This window comes from Cupressus sempervirens, chromosome 8 (genome assembly GCF_028749045.1).
Source record: "Cupressus sempervirens isolate cs-2001-9-10 chromosome 8, ASM2874904v1, whole genome shotgun sequence".
Classification (NCBI taxonomy): Eukaryota; Viridiplantae; Streptophyta; class Pinopsida; order Cupressales; family Cupressaceae; genus Cupressus; species Cupressus sempervirens.
In genome coordinates, this window is record NC_143125.1 from 284,048,658 (window position 1) to 284,062,412 (window position 13,755).

Below are 13,755 nucleotides of genomic sequence, written 5' to 3' on the forward strand. Positions count from 1 at the left end.
TAAGTGAATAATTTGGCTTTTAAGAGAATCAAATTTTAAGAGAAATTCATCCATACTTTTAAAATCTGCATACCTGAGATCTTCAAGTTGATCCTGCAACTGTATTTTGCGGTATTCATCTCCACTATCATACTTGGTTTGCAAGATGGACCATGCATCATGAGCTTTAAAACAGTGAGCAATTAACACATATAAATCTGGAATAATGGAAATACCAATTAACCCTAAAGCTTCTTTATTTTTAGATTTCCAAGTATCTTTCTCATCTTCGGTAGCCGCTGAACCAGGTTTAAGAGAAGGATCAGTGGCTATTTCGAAGAGGTGTTTAAAACGAAAAATAAATGAGATATGAGTTTTCCAAGAATGATAATTAGAATAATTTAGTTTTATTTCTGGAATTAAGGTTGACATGATTACAAAAAAAAAATTCCTTAATTTGAAAGTCAAATTAAAAAAAAATGATGTCTTTTTTTTTATATATAAAATTAATAATATATATATATATATATATATATTTTTTTTAAAGTTAGAGTAAAAAAAAATTATAAAATGAAAAAATTGTTTTGTTTTTGTTTTTGTTTTTTTTTTTTTAAATGAACAATTCTTCTTTTTGTAAATAAACTTTTTTTTTAAAAAAGGTCCTTGTAAAAAAAAGTAAGCAAGATTGTAAAGGAAATGTCGGTGGAAAAGGGTAGAGTTTTTTTTTTTTTTTTAAAGGGCAGTTTAAAGAAGATAAGGATAAGGTCAGAATGGATGGCATGGTTGCGCAGGCGGCGGGTGAAGCGTGGCCTGAACGTAGGCCACGCCTTAGGGTTTAGGTCAGGCAGACTACTAACGGCCCGACGTTCGATGTGACAAGTGGAAGGTGGCGGCAGGAGCGGTGGTTTTACTTTCCTGTGCACGGTGGAGAAGCTCTGCACGAAATCGTTGGCAAAAAAACTTGAGTTTCCCATGCGCGAAAATGGGCGCAGGTGGCGCGTGGTGGCGCTGATCTTACTGCACACGACGATGCTGATGCGGTGGTTCTGAGGGCACGCGAGGCTGAGAAGGCACGCGGGTGGCGCGTACGCCCACTAAAAATTTGAAATAAACAAACTCGCACTACGCATGATGAATTTAAGTTTATGTGTTTGCAAATGGATAAAAAAAAAATATTTCAAAAAAATTTAAACACACCAATATAGATTATAGTATGAAAAAAAATCGATATAGTAAAAAATTTTTTTTTTTTTTTTAAGAGTAAGAGAATTATATACTTATTGAAAACTTGACTCAAGTAATACTTCTTGTTTTGGTAGCATGCCTTCCAAAACAAGAAAAAAAAATTTGAGATTTTATAAGAAAACCCTTTGGCGGCAAGCCTTCCAAAGAGGGTTAGTAAAAAAAAATTAATATGAAACCTGCATACACAAGATATGTTAAAATGAGCTAAAACCACAACACAAACTTCTTCTCTCAATAACGTCTCCAAATAAGGTGTGCTCCAATGAATGGCAACCTTCAACACAAAATGTAAAACAAGGATTAGATAGCCAAGCTCTGATACCATGTAAGAAATGATAATATTGAGCAAGGAACGAGAAACAATCTAAGTAAGTTAAGTGTGAAACAATGTTACCATAAGATAAGCAAACTCCAAGAGCATACACCAAGATGGTTCAACGATAGAGACAAGGATTTATAAGGGGAAATCAAAGAAAACCCCTTGTGAGTATTATGAATGAAGGCAAATGCCTAGAGAAGAGAGAGAGAGAGAGTGTTGGAGCAAAAGTAGCTCAATACAATAACATCAAGTGCTAAGAGTGAAGAAGAAAGAAGGAGGAGCATCTCTTATATAGAGATGAGAAAGGAGTTGCATTTGTAACTCCCATTTCTATGAATGCCACATTCATAATAGGTGTGTGCAAAGTGTCACAATCCTCTTAAGGAGGATAAACTAAATAAAGAAATAAACAAGAGTTTTCCTTACATGTGGAATAAAGGACAAACAATGACATGTCCACCACATGTGTACAAGAGGACAAACTATATTTAGGGACCCTTGGAATATCCCAATTAATATATCCAAGGAAAGATTAACCTTTCTAACAAAAGGTTACTGAATTCTTATGTTTACATCTAAAGGGCTTTAATGGGTCTGAAAACATTTTCTAGGGCATAGGAATCACCATTGGTGGGGTTGCATATATACTAGTCCACGATGGCCTTATTGATAGATGTTTTCCTCTTGGGCCACTTGATGATATTCCATACCTTCAAAAAGTAGTAGCGGCACATCAGGTTTGTGTTATAAACCCTCTTCTCATTGCCAGTTTAGTTTTGCATGTGCCATTTTAAAATCTTCAGTTCATTCATAAGTCAAAATGTATATATTTGGGGAAAAAGAAATTAAAAAAATTTGTGTTGATATCACTGTAGATTCATCATGTAGATAATTTTAATGGTATAACATTTGGTATACCCATGAGTTTGGTATATCATTTAGAAAAGTAAGCAAAACAATGTACAGTAAAGAGGAAGTATCACATAATATTGAGAAGTAAATGGAAAAATTATGGTCCACTAAATATTTTTCATGAAAATATTGATTGACGATAAGATCTAATGTTTTCTGAGACATTTTAATATTTTTGAAATATCATTTGGCATTCATTATTTATGAATAAAGCTAATAATAATAAAATAATTCTGACTAACTTCTTTCATATTTTATCCCTTCTGAAAATGAAAATGAACATGAACATTTTGACATTTATCATAAGATCATTGTTCACTTTTTATAAAGCACTAAAATATCCTTTTTATAGACTTATGTCTATTTAAACAAATGATTCATTTTTTAACCATGCCATAAAAATTAAAAAATACAACTCAAACCTAAATTTGGTAAGGTAGAAAAATACTTTGTTCCCAACCATTGTACATTATGCCTATATGGCTTGGTTGGGACTCAATATGTTTTTGAAACATATAATAGATTTTGTGGTATATAATTGATGAATAGTGTTAACAACATTTCTTGTGGTTATGGGTGTAGTCTAATATCTCTTTTTGATATGAACATTTTTGAAACATGTACCCCTGTACATTGTTTCCTAAGGTTGAATAATACTTACATTCTAACTATTATAATAGAGGAACTATCAAGTGCTGAAGAAAAGAATTATAAGGCACTTAAAAGAGCAATAGAGAGAGAGAGAGAGAGAGAGAGAGAGAGAGAGAGAGAGAGAGAGAGAGAGAACTCAAAGTGTTGATGTCATTTTCTCTACATGCATTGGTGCTAGTGATCCTTAAATATCAAACTTTAGGTTTTGTCAGGTTGGTCAAAACCATTGACTTCAATTCATTAAATAACAAGTTCTATGTGTACTTATAGTAGACTTCACAGTCTCACAATGGACATTCTAACATATAGTTTGCTAATTCTAGAGGTCCTCATTGATGAGTCCACACAAGCCACTAAACCTAAGTTCTTAATTCCATTAGTTCTTGGAGCAAAGTAGGTAATAAGCTCAGAGTTACAAGTGCATACGGTGTTACTAGTTGGAGATCACTGCCAACTTGGTCTTGTGATAATGTGCAAGAAGGCAACTTCTATTGGTCTTGCATAGTATTTGTTCGAGCAACATGTACTCTTGGGTGTTAAGCCTTTCAAAGAGGTTATATTATTTCTTGTGTTCTTGTATGTTCAAAATGAAGATCACATTAATCAACATTTATTATATATTCCAATGATGTACTAGCAGATGAATTATTGCTTGTCTGGTACAATACATAAGAGATGTATAGTTTGATGTAATGGTCAGAGTATTATTGTATGTTTCATTATTATAAATTACATGAGGATTATTTCTTAGTTTTTATGTCTCAAATTCATCATTTATTCTAAAATTCTATAGCTTGCAAGAAAGGTTCATTTTACTTAGCATGATTGTTGTTTTTGTTCTAGCATCCATAGATAGTTAATGCATGTATGTTGTAGTAGCTTCATAGAATTGAAGCTGCTATTTGGAAATGATCTTGCACTCTACACTCATTTGAATTTTATTGGCTAATGATATTAGAAAATCCTAAATTTCTTAATAAATTGATATGCATTGAAAAACATTTACAAATTGAATTCCCATCCTTTGTAGGTTCAATATTGTATGCATCCATCTTTATATGAGTTTCCTTCAAACAACTTCTATGAAGGCACACTTCAGAATAATGTAATTGTAATTGAGAGACAATTAACTAGAATTGATTTTCCATGGCCATTGCCAATTGGACCATGTTCTCTTATGTGCAGGTGGGCAACCAAATTTATGTATTATCATTATTTCTTATGTTTGTGCTTTGTGAATTTAGTAGATTACAATTGCTATTGTTATCAATAATATTTTCTGTTCAAAATTCAAATTTTATTGAAAATTTCTTCTTTTAGATGGGACAAGAAGAGATAATTACAAGTGGCACATCTTATCTAAATATAACTGAATTTTCAAATGTGTAGAAGATTGTAACAACTTTTTTGAGAAGTGGTGTAATTCTTAGCCAAGTATTATTTGTTTTTGTCAAAGAATGTTTTTGGTTTGTAAAGCTCTTTTCTATATTATGTACTCACTGTGCTACTTTTCATAGATTGTGGTAATCACACCACATGAAGGACAATAGGCCTACATTGTTAATCACATGGCCAGGCATGGTGCATTGCATCAACAATTTTATAAGGAAATTGTGGTATTTTTTGTTTTCTACCTTCTCCATTTATTAATAGCATTTACATTTGAGTGTTGATTTTCATAGCATTTTTTGTAGGTTGCAAGTGTGGATTCATTTTAGGGTCTTGAAAAAGATTATATAATATTATGTTGCATAAGGAATAATGAGCATTAGGTATGAAGATGTATACCCTTTGGACATTTTGGATGAGAAAATTGGAACCTAAAATATCTTTCCTGTGGCTAATGAATTGGCTACACTTTAGGAAATATGAAACTTGATTGTTTTGCATGTTGCTTTAGGGTGTTGGATTTTTGAATGACCCTCAGAGGATGAATGTTGCACTTACACAACCTCACTATGGTATTGTTGTTTTGGAGAATCCAAAGGTTTTAAGGAAACAACCACTTTGGAATGGTTTACTCTCTCATTATAAGGTAATGCTTATTCTCTATGATCTAAAATCATGGTCTATTATGCATGTTTATGTTATGTATATACAAGTTACTAAAGTTTTGTGATGTCATTTATGTTTCTTTATAGGAATATGAATGCTTAGTAGAAGGGCCACTGAACAATCTAAAGCAGAGCATGGTACAGTTTAAGAAACCAAAGAAGGTAAAAGATGTTTCCATTGATTAAATCTCTCTAGTTTTTATGGTGATTAAAAGATGATTGTGAAACTTTTTCCTTAGATGTTGGGTCCAATGTTTCCTATGTTTGTTTTACTTTCATTTCGGGCAGTGATTCCATTGCTTAAAATTTGTATGATAAATAGAAACACTTCTCAATCTAGTAAAGATGTTTTCTTTTTTACTATTTGATTACCTTGAAAGTGCATATCAGTCTTTTGGAATTTGACTGTAAGAATTTTTAACATCCATGTTTCAAATATCACACAGTGATTATTTATCAGGATATAGGAGAGTGCAAGAGAATAGAAAAATGACTATAGTAATTTTTAACATTAGAGTTTCATATCACACACGGTGATCCATCATCAAGATGAAGGAGAGTGCAAGAGAATAGAAAAAATCATGTTTTTCTATTCTCTTCCACTTTCCTTCATCATGATGGATCACACACATTATTTTTCTATTCTCTTGCACTCTCCTTCATTGCAATGGATCACCATGTGTGATCCAAAACTCTGATGTTAAAAATTCTCATAGAATCAAATTCTAGAAGAATGATATGTATTTTTAATAGATTATGAAAATTTGATTACTTTCCATTAAAAGTATCTCTCATTACTATGATGTTAGGTCTATTTAGATTTGGGCCCCACTCATATATATGTGGTTTGATTGTGCAATATGCTAATATGATAGTTGAACTCAGAAGCACCATTATCTATTATAATACACTAATCTTGCTTCCACTCTCCTTATCATGAACAACAAGTTTATCATGACCGAAGAATTTTCCCTAGGGATAGGCCAACTAATGTTTCTAACAAATTCAATGCTGGGATAGTGAATGATAAAAGGAATGCATGTGCAAGAGGTAACATTTTAAAGATAGATGTAGGTTGTTAGAGAAGTGATTTCTAGTATTTGCTAAGTATCTAATCATTTATTAGTTTCTATTAACTACATAAATTTGTGAATTTTTCAATCTTTATATCCAACTATGTGCATATGCTATGCAAACAATTCATTCATGCCATTTGGATAGTTACACAATGGCAATCACAAATTTGGGGTGCACCCAATTGGCTTTCCTTTTCCACGGGTTCCTGTTCCACCATACCCTAGAGTACCACTTGGTCAACCTTATGCAATTCCTTCATGAGGTGGTGTTCATGGAGCAATAGGTGTTCCTCAAGGGCCACAAATGGGTAATAGAGGATTTGGTGTAGGACATGGAAGTGCTGGTGGTCCCATTGGGGGGCATTTACCACATCAAGGTTCATTTCAACCAATTGGAGGTTTGGGATTTAGTTTCAACTTTACTGGTCTTGAAATTCTAGCGAGCCAGACTTTAGTTAGAGGTCCAATGTCTCAAATTGGTTTATTGACTTAGGTAATCATGTATATTTGTTGGCTTTTGTTTGATAGGTAGGAAATATTAATAGTTGTAGAAAGCTATGGGAAATGATTTTTGAACATTCGACTAAAGTTTGTATTAATGTGTTATGGTAGTTATGTAATCAAGGACTAAGTCAAAGCCTATGGGATGGATTTTCTCTTAGGGAAATGATTTAGGTACTCTTTGAGCATATGTATTATGGCTTAAATTAATGATGTCAACAAGTGATTTGTAACAAAACAAGTAGATAGAATTTCTATGTTGTATATTATCAAATTAAAAATCATAAATTTGAAGTAAAAACCTTTTGTCTAGGATTTTCTTGGGGAAGATTTCAAGAGTGAAGGCTCTCACGTGGCTTACAATGTAGCTAACTTCAATACTCAGGAAATGGTTCTTAGATTTTAGATCAAAATTATTGTGTGAACTTACAGACTTTAATTGAATATTCATTTTGAATTGCAATTTTACATAGACATCCCAAGGTGGATATGGTGTTGAGTATGTCACCCGAAACATGCAAGGTGCCTCCCTAGAGACTTTTTGAATCAGAACTCCCAAAGTGGCTACTTAGAATCAAATACTTGAAATGACTTCATTTCTTAGGTGAGTAATTAACTTGATCTATAGATTTGGATTTTTGTTGGATTTACATCTCTGATTTTTTGTTGTGTCTAGACTATATTGATATGCAGATATAGATTTTGATAGGATATATGATTTTGATTGGATATACATGTTTGACTTTTTTGTATATGTGTATGTGTGAATATGGCCTCTATTTAACATGCACACTTCAACATGGTCTTTATATGTGAATTCATCCTAGAATGAACATGAGATTGTTCACCCAAGAGGAGTCCTATAAGATGACTTGTTGCCTTCTATCTAAGTAGATTTTACCTATTTATGCTCTCAGATTTGAGGTATAGGTAATCAAACCATCTAGAATGAAGGGTTTTGAATGCAACTATATGATTATGCAATTTAATCTATATGAATTGAAAGCATTAATCTAAGAAGTAATAGAAGAAATTAAGCTACATGTATGCATTCTTTAATCTAAATGATACTAATATATTAAGAAAAAGCATATGTAAAGCTATGAAAGTGAGCATGCAATCTGACAGCAATTCAATAGCATGAGAATTCAACCCCTATAATGAGGAATTAAGAGTCTCCTAAATAGAATTCCTAAAATCCATCAATGGTTGAGATCAACTCTGATCGATGGTTAGGATTGAACAAAAGATTCAGTTCAAATGGAAACTTCCTTATGTAGGTAAGGTGAACTCTTTCTGATCTAAGCATGATGAGTAGTTAACTGAACTTTCCATGGGTGTGAGATCAAGTTAGCTAGATTGATTCCAATTCTAGAGAGACTTCACTCAGAGTTTCCATTTAGAACTGAAGAGTAGACTTAGGAAAGATATTTAATTTAATCAAATGAGATATGACCTCATAAACACCTTTTCTATTTAATTAAATAATCACATTAAATTAATTAAAATAGGCATTATTTATTAAATTAAATAAATTTAATTCTTTAGTACATTAGCCTTAGGAGACAATTTAATTTAATAAAGTATGAATACTTTAGATTAAATTAAATTTAAATAAAATAGGTTTAATGTGGCTAATATGAGTGAGTACTATAGGAATTAAATAGGAAATATGATGAATGCAGATTAGGGTTTTTTGCATTTGACAATTAATTCAAGTAGCGACAATCAGAATTAGAATTGCCTAGTGAAATAGGACTTTAGGGTTGATTAGAATATACCAGAATTGGTAGAATGGGAATGGGCCAATTTTGGGGTATTACATTTTTCCCCTCTTTAAATGAATGTGCGAGCAACATATTCAATTAAAAGAAAAATCAGAAAGCATGATGCAGAGATGAGATTGTTTCCAAAGTTGATGATACAGACACCAATTGATAAGCTTTTAGGAACCATCTCTAGAATGGAGCTTGATCCTAAGGAATCCAAGTAGAACACCTAAAATTGATAAGCATTTTAAAGGTTTCCTTCATAAAAAAGTTTAAGCTTTAAGGATCTAGACAGAATGTCTAGATACCAGAGATTGATAGCATTTAAAAGATCATCTCCAGAATGGAGCTTAATCTTTAAGGATCCAAATAGAATGTCTAGATACTTGAGAGGGATAAGCATTTAAAAGACTATCTCTGGAATGGAGCTTAATCTTTAAGGATCCAAATATAACATCTAGATACCTAAGATTGATAAGCATTTAAAAGATTATCTCCAGAATGGAGCTTAATCTTTAAGGATCCAAATAGAACATCTAGATACCTGAGATCAATAGCATTTAAAAGATTGTCTCTAGAATGGAGCTTAACCTTTAAGGATCCAAATAGAACATCTAGATACTCAAGATTGATAGCATTTAAAAGATCATCTCCAGAATGAAGTTGAATCTTTAAGGATCCAAATAGAATTTCTAGATACATGAGAGTGATAAGCATTTAAAAGACTATCTCTAGAATGGAGTTTAATCTTTAAGGATCTAGATAGAACACCGAGATACCTGAGATTGATAAGCATTTAAAATATTATCTCCAAAATGGAGCTTAATCTTTAAGGATCCAAACATAACATCTAGATACTTGAGATCAATAGCATTTAAAAGATTGTCTCCAAAATAGAGCTTACCCTTTAAGGATCAAGACAGAATGTCTAGATACCTGAGATTGATAACATTTAAAAGATCATCTCCAGAATGGAGCTTAGCCTTTAAGGATCCAGATAGAACATCTAGATACCTGAGATTGATAGCATTTAAAATATTATCTCTAGAATGAATCTTAACCTTTAAGGATCCATATAGAACATCTAGATACCTAAAATTGATAAGAGATCAAGATCAAATTATAAGTCTTAGAGTCATCCCCAGAATGGGGCTTGATCCTTAGGAGTCGAGGTTTAGATTGTCCCGATACCTATCCATCAAACTCTGAGAAGAGTTGTTATGAAGTGTGATCAATTGATGACAAGATGAAATAGATGACAAAGATGTCAAAAAGAGGGGGGATGGGATGCCCCAAGTGATAAGATGCCCCAAGTGATAAGGAAATTAGATGGGAACAAGATGCCCCTAGCAATAAATATTTAGATTGATTTGAATTTTAAGTTTAATGATGTAATCATCCTATCCCCTTGGGAACAAAATTGAAAGATGACACACCAAAAATATGATATAAAGCATGATGTAGGGGAAATCCAAGATTTAACAGAATTTAGAAGAGATCAAAATGATCATAAGGAATTATGAAGAGATCTGAATGATCTAAAGAAATATAGAAAAGATCACAATGATCCAAAGGAATTATAAAGAGATTAGAACAATCTGGAAAAATATAGAAAAGATCGGAATGATCTAAAGAATATAGAAAAATTGAAATGATCAGAAGAATATAGAAGAGATCAGAATGATTTGAAGAAAATATGAGAGATCAAAATGATCAATAGAAGATTCAGAGTCAATTTAGCATGATTTCAAGATCCAAAAGACCAATTTTGACCAAAAGTTGACAAGAGTTGACTTTTTTGAGAATTAATTTTGAAAATTTGAAGAATTTTGAGTTGAAAAGATTCCAAGAATCACAAAGTATCAGAAAAATTTGGATTGCAAAAGCATTCGATGATGTTAGTCCCAGAATTTTAAAACATGTTTTTGAGCGACTCGGGTGTGTCAAATTTTGAATTTGATCCCGAAAATGGATTCAGAGTAGCCAAAGTAGCCAAGAGAGTGATTAATCTATCATTTGTGTAGTCATGAAAAATATTATACTTTGAAGAAGCCAACAATTCCTCATCACAAAGGATGGAATCAGATTTGTAATTGAATCATGTGCTTATGCAAGTGAAGTATGCAATGCAAGACTATATTAAATGCAACCCTAGGTCTGATTACCAAGCTTGAACCATTTATCATCACTGAGAATAGGACGAAATCCCATATTTCATACAATTCTAACTAACATTGAAATCATAGGAATATGAATAGGACATATGTTATAAGTTTATTGGGATTAAATGTAAGCATTCGAGGCACAAAAAGCTAGAATGACCAAAACATTTCTGTTTTTTATTGTAGCAAGTTAACATAAGCATCAAAACATAAATGTTAGGATGAATAGAATGTTTCTTGCATGGAAAACACACCAAACACATGAGCGATCCATCTTATGCTTAGTATTGAGTAAGTATTCTGTCTGCAACGGCCCTTGCATTCGTAACTTTAGACAGAAGTGAGCTAGGTGTACTCGTAGTGACCCATACATTCACTTAGTAGGATGAGTATTCGTATTTACTATAGCATGAAGAGTTCACTCGAATAGAAAAGGAGAAGAACCAACATTATTGATGTATTCATATAAAAGGAGTTGAGGTACACCCAACCATCCAATATGAGATGGAGGCTCTTATAATGGACACCCCTTTTATTAGAATATGTCAATGAATTTGAACTAAACCGCAGACAAAAAGCAAAGAAAAGATCATGCCCCTAATCATTACTTCTCTAATTAGAAATGATATCATCGAGTTTCTTGAAAGGACATGATAAAGAAAAAATAAAGCAGACAAAGAAAATGGTCAACATATCTAAACAAGTTCATCATTTTGGGTTCATTTTTGTGTCATCAGATTGATGTCAAGTGTCAGTGTCTAGAACATGTTTGAAATAAATCTCTTCAATAGGGTGAAAACAATAGGTAGATGCAGTTAGAATGATTGGTGACTGAGGTCAAAGAGGAATCTTTGAGGTGAAGATCCTAGGAGTACTGAGTGATAGTAGACAAACATAGCCAAGACGACTAGTGACTGACGCAAAAGAGATCTTCTAGAAAGGAATCTAGAAATGTGACCTAAGAAATAGTAGGTAGACATAGCCAAAATGACTGGTGACTATTGAAAAAGAGATTATATGAGGAGAATCTCAAGAAGAGTGATACTAGCAACAATAGGAAAACACAGCCAGAACAACTAGTGATTGTCGCGAAGGAGATTCTATCAGGGGAATCTTGAAAATAGTGACAATAAAGGGGAATGCCCTCAAGTTATGACAAGACTCAATCCATGGATACATGAGAAGAAACTAGGAAGAGTAGGAAAGTAAATATATAGAAAGCTAGAAGGTGCATTGCAAGAGGGAGCATTGGGGACAAGAGGCACCGGTTTACCAGGTTTTCACCTTCTTGGTAGAAATTTCCTTTTTATTCTACCATGATGCCTGTTTCCAGTTTTTCAGCAATGGTACTTTTCTATTTTTCAAATTTTTTGTGTTTTTCTTCTTTTTGAATTTTTTTGTATTTTTCAATTTTTTTCAAATTTTTTTTGGTGTAACCAAGCTGCCTATTGCTAGATTTTCACCAAGGTAACAATATTTTTAGGACTTTCTATAATTTTTAGTATTTTTTTTAGAGATTACTAGCTCTCAAGAAGGATTTCCTTGACTTTGTTCTAGTGTCTAGCAAGGTGTAGGATGAGATGTGGTAGCAAGCTGGTGGACAAGTGGAGATGGATAGGCAAGCAATATGAAGCGATGAATGTTACCCTCAAGGATAGTCTTCATAAGATTACCTAAGCTAGGGAAAATGATATAATAATATAAGCTCATGGTGTAATTAAGGGTATCGTGTAAGTAATCCAAGAAAATGACCATGTCAAGACATTGCTAAGAACTAAGTTTTCTTCTCTCTTTTGTTGATCAAGACCAAAGGGTTAACTGAATAGGATAGAAAATTTTTATATGGAGGTTATGAGTGAATGACTTTAGGAATGAGGACATGTAAAGGATAAGCAAGATCATGATAGGATTTCATGGATGGAAGAATTACACATGATGCCTGTTTACCAAGTTTTCATCATGGTACTTATCCAAGGTGCCACAAGAAGTGGTTTTCAGCATAGGATAGATTTATTTATCTTTACTTTTACTACCAAGGTACCACAAGAAGTGGTTTTTACCAAGGCACTTTTTCATTTTTCATTTTTTTCTTTACATATTTTTTTTCTTTATTTTAGAAAGAGCTCAAGCTTTGTCAAGTTAGATAGCATGCCTATAATATAAGTTATGATAAGCCAATGCCATAGCAAGGTATGCTCAAAGATGCTGATAAGGTAATGGAAGGAAAATAATGGGAAAATGAGAGGTAGATGGAGGATAAGGTTGTTGGTTTTGGAAGATTGAAATGAGCAAGGATAGAAAGTAGGCATAAGGTTTAGAGGATTTCATGAGGGTGGGTGAGATATTAGGCAAGATAACCATTGACACACACCTAGAAGGGTGATGGAATGATGGGGAAATCATAGAAAAAATAGATTGAGGCTTAGATATATGAGGTAGTAGAGCCATTTGGGAGAGGGATGGAGTAGAAGGTTTTGAAACCTTTTTAGGAAGATGTTGGGAAGAAGATGGAGTGGAAGCCTTTGGAAGCTTGAATGTCAACTTCGATTTGGTTTCAATATTCAAGTCCTTCAAAAGAGACTTGGGAATCCATATAGCTTTTGATTTTTCATTAGATGCTTTGGAATGCATTTCTTCAATAACAGATTTAAGAACCCATACTTTCTTTGGTTGAGCTCTTTGAATAGTGGACCTTTGTAGTATCTTTTGTGTATTTTCCTTCTTGACATTCACATGTCAATTAGAGGAGACATAGGGAACTTTTGAGGATGGATTCATGCACTTGTGTTTGAGTTGATCATCCAAATTGCTTCAAAAGGACTTGGGATTTTTGGATGAATGAGGCCAATATGACTAGTTTAGATGGAATGGTGGATGTGAAGAGTTCAAGTATGTGCATCTTTGTTGATCTTAGGGTAGGGTAGGAGGAGTGTTTAATGCACTAAGAGTGTAAGTAGGAGATAGAGGAACATAAAGTCCCAATATGGATGGAAGACTTGAAGGTTTTAGCTTAGATGGATCGGGACCAAAGATAGATTTAGAAGATGTGAATGGACCATGAGTAGGGAGATCAACATCTTTACTGTG

The 13,755-nt window shown here is 33.0% G+C and overlaps 2 pseudogenes; both read left to right on the plus strand.

Moving 5' to 3' along the window:
- The first annotated feature begins 749 nt into the window (after nt 1-749).
- LOC149542542 (regulator of nonsense transcripts 1 homolog) lies at nt 750-5,346 on the plus strand (annotated as a pseudogene).
- Nucleotides 5,347-6,336: 990 nt separating this feature from the next.
- LOC149542543 (regulator of nonsense transcripts 1 homolog) lies at nt 6,337-7,323 on the plus strand (annotated as a pseudogene).
- The last annotated feature ends 6,432 nt before the right edge of the window (nt 7,324-13,755 follow it).